Source organism: Silurus meridionalis, chromosome 23 (genome assembly GCF_014805685.1).
Source record: "Silurus meridionalis isolate SWU-2019-XX chromosome 23, ASM1480568v1, whole genome shotgun sequence".
Classification (NCBI taxonomy): Eukaryota; Metazoa; Chordata; class Actinopteri; order Siluriformes; family Siluridae; genus Silurus; species Silurus meridionalis.
In genome coordinates, this window is record NC_060906.1 from 2,437,134 (window position 1) to 2,452,258 (window position 15,125).

At 37.9% G+C, this 15,125-nt stretch overlaps 1 protein-coding gene and 1 long non-coding RNA gene across 2 annotated transcripts in view; both read left to right on the top strand.

Moving 5' to 3' along the window:
* The window catches only part of LOC124377340 (ribonuclease inhibitor-like), a 351,047-nt gene that overhangs the window by 56,718 nt on the left and 279,204 nt on the right, over nucleotides 1-15,125 (top strand). The gene's annotated exons all lie outside the window — the stretch shown is intronic.
* Nucleotides 7,135-13,820, top strand: LOC124376859. Its single transcript, XR_006923919.1, has 4 exons — nucleotides 7,135-7,235; nucleotides 11,694-11,814; nucleotides 12,247-12,363; nucleotides 13,762-13,820. It is a non-coding gene; the product is annotated as an uncharacterized LOC124376859 (long non-coding RNA).

Genomic DNA, 15,125 nt, shown 5'->3' on the forward strand with positions numbered 1-15,125 from the left:
CTGCAGTACTAATAGTCTCGTGAGCATGCAGTTAATCGCAGATCACCACAAGCCAATGTCAGGATTTTTATTAAATGAAAGGGTATATTTTGGTTTATTTTTCACTAAACTCTATTAAATATCCCAAAGCACTTGGAATATTTAACACAGATCACATGGGATCAGTCTGTGACACATTAGGGGTTTGTTTTTATTTTTTTATTTGTATGTTTTTTAACTTGATGCCAGTTGTATGCACTGCTATTATATGGATGTGATTGAGCAAGACAATATTGACAATTTCTCCTTTTGTGGTCTGAAAAAGAAGCAAGTGCATATGACATTGGAACAACATCAAGGTGAGTAAATGATGACAGAATTGTAATGTTTATATAATATATAATAACAGTAAAAAAGAATAATAATAATAATATATATATATTTTTTTTTTTGTGTGTAGAAATCATAAAAAAAGATTTAACTATACATACAAAGGAGTATAAGCCGAGGAGCTGTGGGTAGTGTGAGCATCCTTTCTACATCAGCAGCAGTGGCTGGTGCCTGGGACACAGTTAGTAATGATGTTGGACAAAATAAAAAAAAAATACAATGCCAATGTATTTTACTTTAAATTGAAAAAGATCATCCATTTTGCATGTCAAGACAATTATAGCATAAAAAAAAAATTACTTACATTTGCAAAAAGGATCAACCCTTCCAGGCTCTCAGAAAAGTGAGCCATAAGAAGCTGAATAGCACTGAAAGAGAGCTCAAGGTTTGGACGCCATGAAAGGACAGCCCGGACATCTGCATTGGTGGGTTTGTTGGTAAAGAACTCTATGATGGCTTTGCCACACTCCTCTATAGCAAGCACAAGTGCACGCAGCACTTTGATTTTAGTAAGTAGTTCAAAATGACCATAAAATTCTTTCTGAGTGAAAAGGTATGGCCATTGCTTTCTTAAATCTGCAATGGTTGGTGCTGGTAGCATATTTATTTGCTGGCGTTGCAGGCAGAAGGTCATTTCCAAGAGTTGATTTACTTCTGCTCTTTCTGCCCCATTTATTCCATCTCGACGATATATTTCCTCCATATGCTGAAATTTTTGCTCCACTTTTTCATCTGTCTCCTCTGGTGGGAGTGCTGGCTGGAATCTGGTGCAGCCATAGGTATCAGTAGGCCCTCTCTTTAGTCCATCACCAAACGAACGGTGTTGACGAAAGCTACTGGTGCGGTTCAAATTTTCAATTCGGTTCTTAATTTGAATCAAGAGTGAGGTATAGCCATTTCCTAGTAGCTGACCACTGTCACGTAGATCAGCAAAACTCTGAGGATATTGGCGGATGATGTTTCTACACACAGTGACACATTGTGATCGTGTGGGGTTTAGCTCATACTTCCTAATCTCATCTGCCAAAATTCTTATCATCTGTCGGCGTGCTGCCAGTGAAGGCCTTTTGCCTTCAGCAACTGCTGAACGAATGTCTGCAGGCATGAGAGTCCATGGCACCTCAAATGTCTCTGGCCATGTTTTTTTAAGATTGGAGGATGGGCCACAGTCTTCAGAGCTGCTGGATTCTGGATTTGACAATGAGGCTACACTTGACTGACTGGAGCAAGGATGTTCTGAACCACTGCTGACTGCTGGGCTAGTTGGAGGGAGTATTTGCAAGTCCAATGTGGTCAACTCTGTCTCTAAAATATGAAAAACACAGGGAAAACAGCACATGAGATGCAAAGTCAACTTTAAATTAAAATAAAACATCAGTCACTTTATGCTATTAAACAAAACATTAAGTGATTGAATTATCTGTAATTTACAGCTCACATGGTAAATTAAGCATAATGTACTTTTTAATGTTCTACATTTTTCCCATCTGTAAAAAAAGCCAATGTGAGGAAATTTTGCATATGATCAAGTATACTTTTAAAACAGACTAAGTTATAAATAACCTATATTTTTACAATAATATAAGTAACTTTTTTGTCAACTTTACCATTTTTAAAAGCTTCCAGAAGCTTCCGTTGCTGAATGAGTGGCAAAAGGTCAGAAATGTCTTCTTGCATGACATATTTCAAGTCTTGAGTAGATTCCAGCCCAGAGCTTAATTGGTGAACTGTCAATGCTTCCTGAGTACCTTTGGAAATTGATGGCAGGGCTCTGAGGATGATACCCCTTAAGTCTTCGTTCAGAGTACTCATAGTTCTACAATGAGGGGAAAGAATGGTGAAGAATAACTAGTTTGAATACTGAGGTAGAGGGTAATAATTAAGAAGGTGCTCCTGATTAATGCAAAAGTAACTGTTCTTAATTGGAGTCACACAGTGAACACCTACATCATGCATGCACAATGCCTTACATCTTTCAGTGATAAAGTAGACTGCTGAGTTTTTGTAGGTGAGTATCATCATAATCTTACCAACTTCAAGGCCATCCTCATCCTTACTTATAACAACATACATGTTTTTTTTGGTATTTGGTTCCTTTTACAATTGCTTCATGAGCAATCAGTGTAGTCTTCACACAAAATCATACATTGCCACTGATTCCCTGATGCCAGCAATGTAGTCACTTTGGAAAAAAGTAAAAAAGGCAGTTGCTTTTGCTACTTCAATTGCTGTTGGGAAGAGATTGCCAGCACTAAGGTATGCTTGAAAAAGCTGGTGTCTTTCTGCAAGGCTTGAACAGACAATTTTAAAGTTACGTAGTTTTCTTGTGCATTGTTTGGAGTATGTCTATCACCTCCAGTTTAGTGTAAGTAAATTGTTTGTCAACAATGACAAGATAATTGATGCACAATGCAATGTCAGAAGCAACAACGCCTTCAAACAAATCATGCCCAAGACAAGGAGGCAACCCAGGCTGGCACACATGGAAAAAGTCAGGCTGTTAAATATAGAGATAAATTGATACCTCCACTAAAAATAAAATGTTCTTCAATGTTCTGAACATGCACTTTGTATGACGCTGGTGTGCGAGTTTTGGCTTTGGACAGAGGACCTGCTTGAAACATATCTTTGTCAATTTCACAGTATCGACAGTAGTACTTACTGCTACTGAAATTTTCAAGAAAACCCCCAATATTGTGTGAGCCCAGGTTGTCTCCAGCAATGGCCTGAAAGATTCCTTTGCATACCTGTCCATCAGGTAACACTATGCCATTGGTCTCAAGGTCTTGCAAGTCTTTTATCAAGCATCCCATGACCAATTCCTGACCAAAATATTTGAAATCTTGTTCTCTGCACAAAAGAACAAGTTGCATCTGGTCAGTACTTGACCTGTTGTGTGGCAATATGTCTGTAAGTGTGAGATACATAGCCAGTATTTTGTGTTTTTTCTTTCCAGACCCAAGTGGGTTCACAACTTTGAATGAATCTTGATAAAGAATCAAGCTTAAAGAGGAGCTCTCTGTCTGGGCAAATTGTTTTGTAATGATTTCACCATCCCATACATCCTCAAAAGTATCCTTCAACTGGATACGGTTGTGTACTTCTTTGTACTGTTTCCACACAGACTCGCAATGAAAAATTGCCTCAATTCTCTGTTTTACAGGAACATACTGTAAAAAACACTCCTTGCCAGCATCATTATGTCCCAGACAAACGGGCATTGATTCAATATAATTAAAACTGTTCTTGAACACGGTTTTCCTGTGCTGGTCTGTTTTTAGTGTGTGGCTATTACATGCTTGTAAGTGATTATCTGCTTTTAGACTGTATATTACATCATTAATGGAAACCTCTGGAACACCAAGTGTAACCAACTTCTCATTTAGTTTGAAAAGTAAGTGTGACTGATTTATATCATAAACTGACTGCATATCTTCAATTATTGTCTGAATGAAGATGGAAGCAGTAACTTTGCCTGTAATTTCAAAATAAAATAAATAAAAAAGTGCAAGGTTTTTCAAAAATAATATCTCATCAATATTATCTGAACTAAGCTCCACATGCTCAATGTTTCCAGCTACATCGATCTTTTCACCTGTTATCATATCGCTGTCAATATTTGGAGACATTTCAGCTTCAGTTACACATGCAGTGGCAACACTAGATTCAGTTAGATTTACCTCAGGTGAATTTTTATGTTTCTTAGAAAGGTGAGAGGTAAATGTGGATATTACAGTAAATGAAGTATCACACTGCTTAAAAGGGGCATGCCACTCTTCGTCTCTTTTTAATGTGCACTTTGAGATGAGAATAAAATTGAGTCAGTGTCTCACATTTGGCACTACACAAGTCAACATGGCATGTGAGGTCTACTGCAGTGCACAAATGAGATTTAGGCACCACACACTCCTTGTGATGTCTGTAAAGATGTGATTTTAAGGCTGTTACTTTTTTGAATTGCCTTTTGCTGGTTTGGATGCAACAGTGAAGCAGCAAGTTAGGGATATTGCTATGAATCCTTATGTGCTTCACATAGGCCACTGTAGTGCTACAATGATGTCCTCAGAACTGACATGAAAACTTGCTGATAAGTCAAACACAGTTCCTGGGCATAAAAAAGTCTCAGCCAAAAATTATCTTCATCAATATAAAATGTCTATGCTGTGCATAGTAACACTGTTGTAATGCTTTACTAGGTGGATGTCCTGCATCATTAATAAACAAGCTTCAGTTAGTCCAGAATGCAGCAGCCAGAGTTCTTACAAGGGCAAGAAAATATGATCACATAACCCCGATCTTATCGTCCCTACACTGGCTTCCTGTTAAGTTTCGAATAGACTACAAACTATTACTTCTCACTTATAAAGCACTAAATGGTTTGGCTCCCATGTATCTATCCAGTCTTTTAACTCGCTACAATCCGTCACGCTCCCTGAGATCTCAAAACTCTGGGCTTCTAGTAGTTCCTAGAATAGCAAAGTCCACTAAAGGTGGTAGAGCATTTTCACATTTAGCTCCTAAACTCTGGAATAGTCTTCCTGACGGTGTTCGGGGCTCAGACACACTCACCCAGTTTAAGTGTAGATTAAAAACATATCTTTTTAGCAAAGCCTACACATAACACACATCACATCATAACCTTGTGCTCCAGAACATCTGATCACATGCACATTATCAACTTGTGCTGTTAATATCATGAACAGCAGCTACGCTAATTTCTCTCCACTTCTTCTCTTTCTCTCCCCATCCCGAGACACCCTGAGGTTTGGCCAGCTCCAGTCACCTCCCACCTCGTGGTGATTACGGACCTTTGAAGAAGTAGATGCCGAACTCACAAACATCCCGAACCATCTAGAGACGTACCAGTGCCATTTGGATCCCGCTACATGTGTGGAGTTTTGACATTGGACCTCCTGGAGTGTTAAAGGCTCTGGCATGGCTCTGATGCTGGATCTGTGGTGATCACAAATGCTGAGCTCATAAAACTAGGAGCTACTAACCATATAGACTGTATAAGACTGCAGAAAGAACATCACTTATAATCTTATACTCCAGTAATCATGTTAGTTCTCACTGTCCAGTGTTCTGTATTGTTGAAAAATTTATGATCAAACTCTTGATGTCACCCAGATGAGGATGGGTTCCACTTTTGAGTCTGGTTCCTCTCAAGGTTTCTTCCTCATAACATCTAAGGGAGTTTTTCCTTGCCACAGTCGCCACGGCTTGCTCATCAGGGACAAATTCACACCATTCACCATCACTGTTGATTTGTGTAAAGCTGCTTTGAGACAATGTCTGTTGTGAAAAGCGCTATACAAATAAACTTGACTTGACTTGACTTGACTTGCTGTACAAACCAGCAATACAAAGCTATGAATAGGAATAACTTTTAAATAATGTATTATCACATAAGTACAAAATCCACCTTAAAATGATGCAAAAATATAGCTAACAAGCAAGTAAAACACAATAGCACGAATAATTAAGGTTTTTTTTTTCTAACGCTGGAGGCTTCACGAATTTCAGAAAAGCAGCGAAAAACACCAGTCATTCCAGTGCGCTACAAAGACAATCAATGTGATTTCAAGGCAATAATGGTTAAAAAAATAACTTTGCAGAAGCATTATCACATACTGGATGAAACTCACCCGGTAATTGGGAATAATGCAACCCAAGTCAGAAATCCAGCAATTTTGTCACGCATCCAAAAGGGAACTCACCTGTTAATCCTATGAAGACGGATAAAAGTTCCCACGTGCTCACTGCAGTTTACAAAAATACTGGATAGTAATGTTTTATTTCCTTTGAGGAATAAATACAGCAAAATGTTGTTACATTGTGTTTACGTCATTTTGCAACAACAATAAAACAGTAATCTACTGCTTTTAAAAATAACATTATTATACTGTTGAAATTCTGCCGTAAATTAACAGCAATTTCTAACAGTGTACTTAACATTTTAAGTGTAATGTACTTTGGTTTTCATTACACATTACTTTTTTTTTTTTAAGGCAACCGGTTTCCTCGAATTTTTGTAAGTAAATTCAACTTATCCGGGTTTACAGTGTAACACAGGGTCAGAGAGGGTGAAGCTTTTCTCTAAGTTAGAGAACGTTAGATAAGAAAACACCAGTAGAGGGACTTTATTCTCCTGGTCTCCACATGCTGAATCAGCAAGAGTAAGAACTAAATCCCTAAACTTCTCAGACAGATGGAGAGAAAATAACCCACAAACACGTCAGTACACATGGATGAAGTTCCACACAGGCAGGGTTTCTGCAGCACGTTTAGACATGTTCTACATATCACACACACCATGAGGAACACGCTCACACACTCTGATCTTCTCCCTACACCACTTTCAGACCATAAACTTATCCCAGTCGAGTGCACACTAATAACAAGAACACAGAAGTTCCTACTGGCATTTCAGTCATAAAGTTTACAGGAAAAAACATTGTGTGAAATCTTCAAACACTTTTGGAAAGAATGGAAAAAAGAGAAGACGAGGTTTGAATGTGTTGAATCTATGAGTCAGTGGTGGGAGATCGGGAAAGTGCATGTAAAGTGTATTGAGGCTTAAAGCACTTGTGGACATCGCTCTTAACACAGGCGTCTGCTTGATAAATAGTTTTTTGTCAAAACACATAAAAACACAAAACTTGAAAAGAAACTTTCAACTCAACTCGTCACAGAGTCGGTTTAAAGTGTCAGTTTAACGTGTCGAACCGGTTTTCTGAAAAGTGAAAGTGTTTCTCAGCCTCGACTCCATTTGGAGAAGTGGTTAGAAAAACACAAAGATGTTGAACAGCAGTCAGAAGCGATGAGATTCATGTCCAACAACAAGCAGTGGTGAAGAAAAGTTGGTGAGTTTTTGCTAGAAACGACTTTCTATCGGAATAATGCGTTTGTGTTTTCTATGTAATGGAGTTTGTGGAAAGACCGCAGGGAAACTGCGGCCCAGCAGCCGAAATGGAGGCCAACAGTTTTGGCCCAAATTCCTCAGTTGCTTGGTTGTTCCAAACTGATCCTGAAGTTGTTGTCATGGCTCAGGATGATTTCCCGTAAACACAGAGCCAACATTTTCATGTCGGCCCCATGTGGCTTTTTGATGGGCTGTCACTTGGGCCCTGCATGGGCAACCCAAATGGGGCCCAGAGAAATGTGTCCATCGGCTCCACATGGGCCCCATGTGTGTTAGCCCAGAGGGGCCACTGATGGGTCCATGGTGGGCTGTAAGTGGGACCTTTATAGATGTTCTTTATATGGGCCCATTTGGGACCCAAATAGGTGTTAAAAATGGGGCCAAAGTGGGCTACAAAAAGAACCCTTATGGAGGTCACATGACTCAATCATGGGTTAACCCACAAATGGCCCCCTTAATGGGGTTGTTGTGGGACCACAGTGGGTGAGATTTGTGACCCATTTATTAATTTCATCATTGATTTCTGTTTGTGAACTTAATGTTACTATGGAAAATCCACTATCAAACCATTTCAAACCTCAGTTACAATGTAAAACTGTGCCTGACCAAACAAATAACTAATATTAGTTGATTTTATGTGCTCCTCTATGTTTAAAATGACATGGTTGAGTATTTGAACTGTAAAAAATAAACGACTTCATCTCAGAATGTGTAAATCACACTTAATTTAAAATAATTCAAGTAAACAAGAAACAGGAATAACAGAATTTCTGAGTAAAATAGTTCACTGGTGGTTTTATGCAGATTCCTCAGCTGCACACCTACAAAACAGTAAAGAAAGAGATGACAGAAAAGGCAATTTAGTACATTTTAAAATACTACCATTCACAGCAGCATCTAAAAAACATGCATCAATATAATTAAGACGTATCCTAGAATCTCATCAGGGAATTGTTCCCACCTCTGCCTCACACAGTAATAACTTATGCCGGGGGACCAGTCATGGAATCCAAAACTTATGAATGTAACAATTAAAATATCAACCTTGCATCTGAACTTGACTCTTAAACGAATATTTAATCATTGCCAAAAGCCAGTGATTAGAACAATGATTCTGATCAGCTGAAAGATGTAAATCACACCTCGGATCACGGTGGCCAGAAAATTCAACGCACTGCAACTGAAGAAAACATATGCAAATAAAAAAAACACCAGCAATTAAGAAAACATCTTCATCAGTTAAACAACACGTGCTGCAAATACTCACAATGCAACTAAATACAGAAACATCCTGCAAATTCTCACAACACAACCAATTAGCACAGACCACAAAATAAATGTTTCATGGGGACCCCAACAAGTGACGAACCCGGGACTGCTTGTTCAGTGCCTATTCATCAGTGGTGTTGTTGTTGATGATCATAACGTCAGTGGTGTTGTGGATGACCTGAAAGGTGAGTTTTTTGTTTATTTTAACATCCTGATCATGATTCCTGGCTTTGCCAGTTAACATGATAAAGCTTTACAGTTAATTGTGTATTTTATCAGATAATTTAGGATAATAATATCCGAAAGGCCAAGGAATCATAAACAAACAACTCACCTTTCAGGTCATCCACAACACCACTGACAAATAGACATTGAACAATAAGCAATGTTTATTATCTTTAACATTATCATAACATATTTTTAGTAATGTTTAGAAATGATAAAATGTAATCACCTCTAAATATTTCACCTAAATCACATTAAAATAATGTTAAGTATTGTCACAATCTCCTCAGAGCGTTTCTCTGTGTATTGTATATACACATGTTATAAAGGAAGTAAAGAGAAAGAGACTCCACAGTGCTTTTACTGTTTAACCTTCCTGTTATCATGAGGACACTATATGGAGAAAACACGGGTGAAAATGGTCTGAAAAGTCGTTATTTCCACATTTTAGTAGACAATTTCCTAGTTATCTGCTAATCGTTAAGAATGTTCAGTTCTCCACAGGTGTTTATCTCTGAGGTAAACCAGTTCACTCTCCACACTTACCTTCTTTATATCGTGCCTGTAACTTTAATTACCACAAATCTTTCAGAAGTATACATTAAATAAAAGCAACAGTAAAATGTGATACATTTAAAACAAAAGATAATTTCTTACCGTGACAGAGAGGTCAGGTCAGGTCAGGTTATCCAGGTCAGGTGCTCCAGTGTAGTGAGTGATGATAATTTCTTCAGAATGAGAAGGCAGGAAACACAAAAGCCAACGAGAGGGCTGTGAGCTGCACAACCAATTTTTTTTTCTTTTGTTTTGTTTTGTTTAACTAAAGGTCATACTATGTTATTGTTAATACATAAAAATGTTGTTAATCTATTGATCGTATATAACACAGAAAAAACATATCAATTGAAAAATTGAATGATAGATTTCTTTTGAGAAATATAGCTAAATATAGCCCAAATGTGGCCCATACAGGGCCCTCAAATAAACAAGATGGGCAACCTAACTGGGGCCCACAAACCTGGCTAAGCTGGGGCCCACATTCAGCCCATCAAAGTGCCCACTCTGACCCCATGCCCACGTGATGCCCATATAACCCAGATAAAACCCATGTGGGGCCCACATAGACATGTGGTCTAAACGGAGATGATTTGGGAAAGCAGCCAGAAAACCCTGTTATGTACAGACTCAAAATCAGCGATGAAAAGTTTAGAGTGGAATCTTCACAGCTCGGAGATCTTTTATATAAACTATCACTAAAATTGTATCATGTTGAGATCATATGCATGAGGGTCAGTTTTTTATGGGTAGCAGCACATGTCAGAATATTGGGGAATGAGGTAGTGGAGAAGTTGGTAAAAGAGGCACTAAAGGAAGCAGATCTGAACATTATGATGTGTATGAGTATAGCAGAGATAAAAGATGCAGCACATTTTTGACACAGAAACAAAAGGAAGACACCTACAGTATCTGCAATACAAAGAAATGTAGGGGTGGAAAGAACATGTGATCAAATCAGGGAAAAATATGTGATTATGACAAGATTATGGATCGGATTATGACAAGATTATGAATTGGCCACACAACACTAAACCCAAATTTATACAAGATAAAAAAACATTAAAATAGAAATTGTGAAAAATGTGGAATCCTTGAAACAGGCTCCCATATATTTTTAGAATGCAGTGGTATTTTATATATATATATATATATATATATATATATATAAACCTTGATAGTTAAACTAAAATGAGATACCCATCTTTGAGAAAATGAAACAAACCCTAAATAATACTGTGGGAGAGCGTGTGAATGGAAGAAGGAACGCCACAACAGGTCAGCCACTTTTATTTGGGTTTTATCTTGTGTCTGTCTGCTTAGTGCCCCACGCAGCACGTCTCTGGCACACGCATACACACACCATCTACACACACACACACTCTTCTCCTTAAATGCACCCTCCGATCACTGGAAAAGAAAGAATAATCATTAGGTCACATTAACTTCAGGTGAGGCAATCCCCTGCCTATCTGCTCCCGGCCCCGCCCTCCATTCACAAACCGCCGCTCGGCCACGCCCCCGCTGCCACAAATACAAATCCCACTGGCAGCCTTTTTTTCTGTTTTTTTTATAAACTGAAATGATGCAGCTATTTACAGATTTATTCTCCAAAACAGTGAAGAACAAAGAGAACTGCTGGATTCTTTATGGAAATACATGGATGTGATTATGGTACAATAACAGTGCATCAAATCTATTGGCATTCCAGTATTAAGTAAGATGGAATAAAAATGTACAGTAGTATAACTATATAAATAACTAATATATTGATCATTGCAAATTGTTTATTAATAATAATAGTAATAACATTGATAATAATAATGCATTATAATGTGATACATAGTACATATTATTAGCGTTTTATTTAATATCAATTGCAATAGAATACAGACAAAAAAGAAAAGTAAATAATTGTACAATAATAAATAAGTATAATAATAAATGAAAGGCTATATAATATCTCTTAATCATCTATTATCACTAATCTTTTGTACAGTTATTGTTATTAGCACTCTATTATTGTTATGTTGTTATATAAGTTGTGTAGTTGTATTTGTTTACAGGGAACTCTCGGCTGTGTCTTATATGTCTATGGATTTCACTTCTAATGGACTTTAATGGACTGTGTGTGTAAAATATAGAACTACGGAAGACTTTAATCACTTTTTATAAATAGAAATAAAAAAATAGAACAGTGTTTATTGGTGGTGTGTTTATTGCACACCTCCTGTCAGTCTGTGTTCAGATGAGGAATAAAGATGTTAGAAAAATATGTGAGAATCAGTAAGACATCATGAGGATCAGCTGCTTTTAGAAAGATTTTGCATGTTGTTTTTGTGTTTTCTAGGAATGTGATTGATTCCAGCAGAAGAGATTGGCATCTTCAGGACTTTGCGTGTACACGAGCATTGAAAAATGGAGATCCCTGATCAGGGGACAGATCATGTGACCTCACCCTCAAAAGACTGGTAACCTGCCATGTTCTAGTGTTTTACTAATGAACTGTTCATATCTGCAAATCTGGAGACATTTCTGAGAGCTTCATTTCATATATAAACATCACCCTAAATACATTTATTACACAATTAAATACACGTCATTGTGCACAATTTATGAAACTCTTAAAACCAAGAGCCATAAACTCATTGGATAATTTAATCTATAATACACAATCAACATCGATAATCCTTATAATATGTGTTTTGTACATAAACTACATACTATAAATTATAATCTTATCCAAACTAAATCTGTGTTTTTATCACCAGTTTTAAAACCGTGCTCCACTTCCTGCTCTACACCACCACTGAATAGGGACTTTTTCAATGCACTGGATTTTGTATCCTGATTTTAGCAACAATGAAATTCTGTCTCATGACCATTTTTATAATTTTCTACAGTAAACTACAGAGAGAGAAATCACACTCACCAGTGCCCAGCTGTGTCTCCATGAAGAGTGATCAGTCTATGGGTCTTCCTTTTGGATTTAGCACTGGAATCTCCTTACCTCGACAAAGGTAACATCCCATAATTCTCCTAGTTAAAGTCACAGTTAATGGCTGCACTACACCGTCATTAGCAGCTGTTTAGATTTATATTATAGTTACTTGGTCTTTAGTGATTCTACAATACTTTCAGTAAATCCTTTAGATGAAAAAGTGTAAATATTTATTAAAGTCACGATCAATTACCAATGCCTTAAATCCTAAAATAAAAATACTAATATAAACAACAGAAAAGCTACAGGAAACATCTAAACACTACTACTTAAAGGTGCAAGCAGTATTTTTGGGTAACAGGAACCCTGACTTAATCAGAATGTTCTGTAGATCTTCAGATTTTAGCAACAATGAAATTCTGTCTTAAAGCCATTTCTATAATTTTCTACAGTGAACTACAGAGAGAGAAATCACACTCACCAGTGCCCAGCTGTGTCTCCATGAAGAGTGATCAGTCTATGGGTCTTCCTTTTGGATTTAGCACTGGAATCTCCTCACCTGGACACAGGTAACATCCCATAATTCTCCTAGTTAAAGTCACAGTTAATGGCTGCACTACACCGTCATTAGCAGCTGTTTAGATTTATATTATAGTTACGTGGTCTTTAGTGATTCTACAATACTTTCAGTAAATCCTTTAGATGAAAAAGTGTAAATATTTATTAAAGTCACGATCAATTACCAATGCCTTAAATCCTAAAATAAAAATACTAATATAAACAACAGAAAAGCTACAGGAAACATCTAAACACTACTACTTAAAGGTGTAAGCAGTATTTTTGGGGATCAGGAACCCTGACTTAGTGATCAGAATCTTCTGTAGATCTTCAGATTTTAGCAACAATGTAATTCTGTCTTAAAGCCATTTCTATAATTTTCTACAGTGAACTACAGAGAGAGAAAACAGAATTGATTCAGAATGAAAATCAGCATTTTCCTCAATCTTAACTCCCACTTCTTAAAACCATGGGAGTAGGTGATGTGAGACGAGAGATCAGAATTTCAGCTTTCATTTCCTGAAAGGTTTGGTGCAGTGTTCTAAGTGATGTAACACATCTAGATGTAAAGATCAGGAACTGAAAGCTGAAATTCTGATCTATTGTTTCATTTTCATCTTTTTCTCTCAAATCCAAATGTCTTCAGTGTCGAGCAAAAACCCAAAGAACTGGACTTCCTGTTCCAATACTTTTGGAGGTTTGTGTAGGAAGAATAAAAAAGTAGGAGAAAGTGTGAAATGAAAACAGGAGCACATTTAATACTCCAGGTGCACAATGTTGGAGTTGTATTCAGCTCTGTGTTCTCCAAGTGTTCCTGCTCTCACTACAATTATTGTAGTACAATTTGTGTTCAGGTTTAGACTCCAGTATTAAAGTGAGGAATGTTGAGATCTTTAACACTTGTTGTTTTTGTTCCCAGTGTTCTACAGAAGACAGGAGACAGAAGAGAGAAGAACATCATCACAGCTACAGGGTACGATCAAAACCAACACCATGACTGTGACACTGACACACTGCTATTCTAAAGCTCTCTGCTGTTAGTAACTACAGAGTGATTAGATGATAGAAAACCTCCAGTAGAATAAAGTAAATCCACAGTGAGAACATCATAAAGATCTATCTAGCAGGAACAATGTGAAATTCTACTCTAATCATTGGAGCCCATGTCTCACCATGTCTTCCTTCTTCACCCTGTCACAGACACGACCCAGAATCCACTGCTGCAGATGAATTCCAGAAGAAGTTCAAGTTCAATCTGATGAAGAAGTTTCAGTGTTTGAATGGATTGATGCTAAAGCAGGAAAACCGAACACTCCTGAATGAGATCTACACAGAGCTCTACATCACAGAGGGAGACAGTGGAGACGTCAATAAAGAACATGAGGTGAAACAGATCGAGGCAGCATCCAGGAGGAACCCAACTGAGGACACACCAATCAAATGCAGTGACATCTTTAAACCCCTACCTGAACAAGACAAAGCCATCAGGAGAGTTCTGACAAAACCCTTATCTGAACAAGATGAAGAACCCATCAGGAACGTTCTGACAAAACCCTTATCTGAACAAGATGAAGAACCCATCAGGAACGTTCTGAAAAAGCTCTTATCTGAACAAGATGAAGAACCCATCAGGAACGTTCTGACTAAGGGAGTAGCTGGAATTGGAAAAACAGTCTCTGTGCAGAAGTTTGTTCTGGACTGGGCTGAAGGGAAAACAAATCAGGACGTCCACCTCATATTCCCACTTCCTTTCAGAGAGCTGAATTTGATGAAGGAGCAGAAACTGAGTCTGGTGGAGCTCCTTCATGTGTTTTTTAAGGAGATGAAAGAAATGGACATTTCCAGGTTGGAGAAGGTTTTGTTCATTTTTGATGGTTTGGATGAGTGTCGTTTTCCTCTGGATTTCCAGAAGACAGTGAGAGTGTGTGATGTAACTGAATCAGCACCAGTGCATGTGCTGCTGATAAACCTGATCAAAGGAACCTGCTTCCTCTGCTCTCATCTGGATCACCTCCAGACCAGCAGCAGCTGATCAAATCCCCTCTGAGTGTGTCCATCGAGTCACAGAGGTACGAGGGTTCAATGACCCTCAGAAGGAGGAGTACTTCAGGAAGAGGATCAGTGATCAGAACCTGGCCAATAAGATCATCACACACCTGAAGTCATTAAGAAGCCTCTACATCATGTGCCACATCCCAGTGTTCTGCTGGATTTCAGCTGCTGTTCTAGAGAGAATGTTGGGTGAAGCGGAGACTGGAGAGATCCCCAAGACTCTGACTCAAA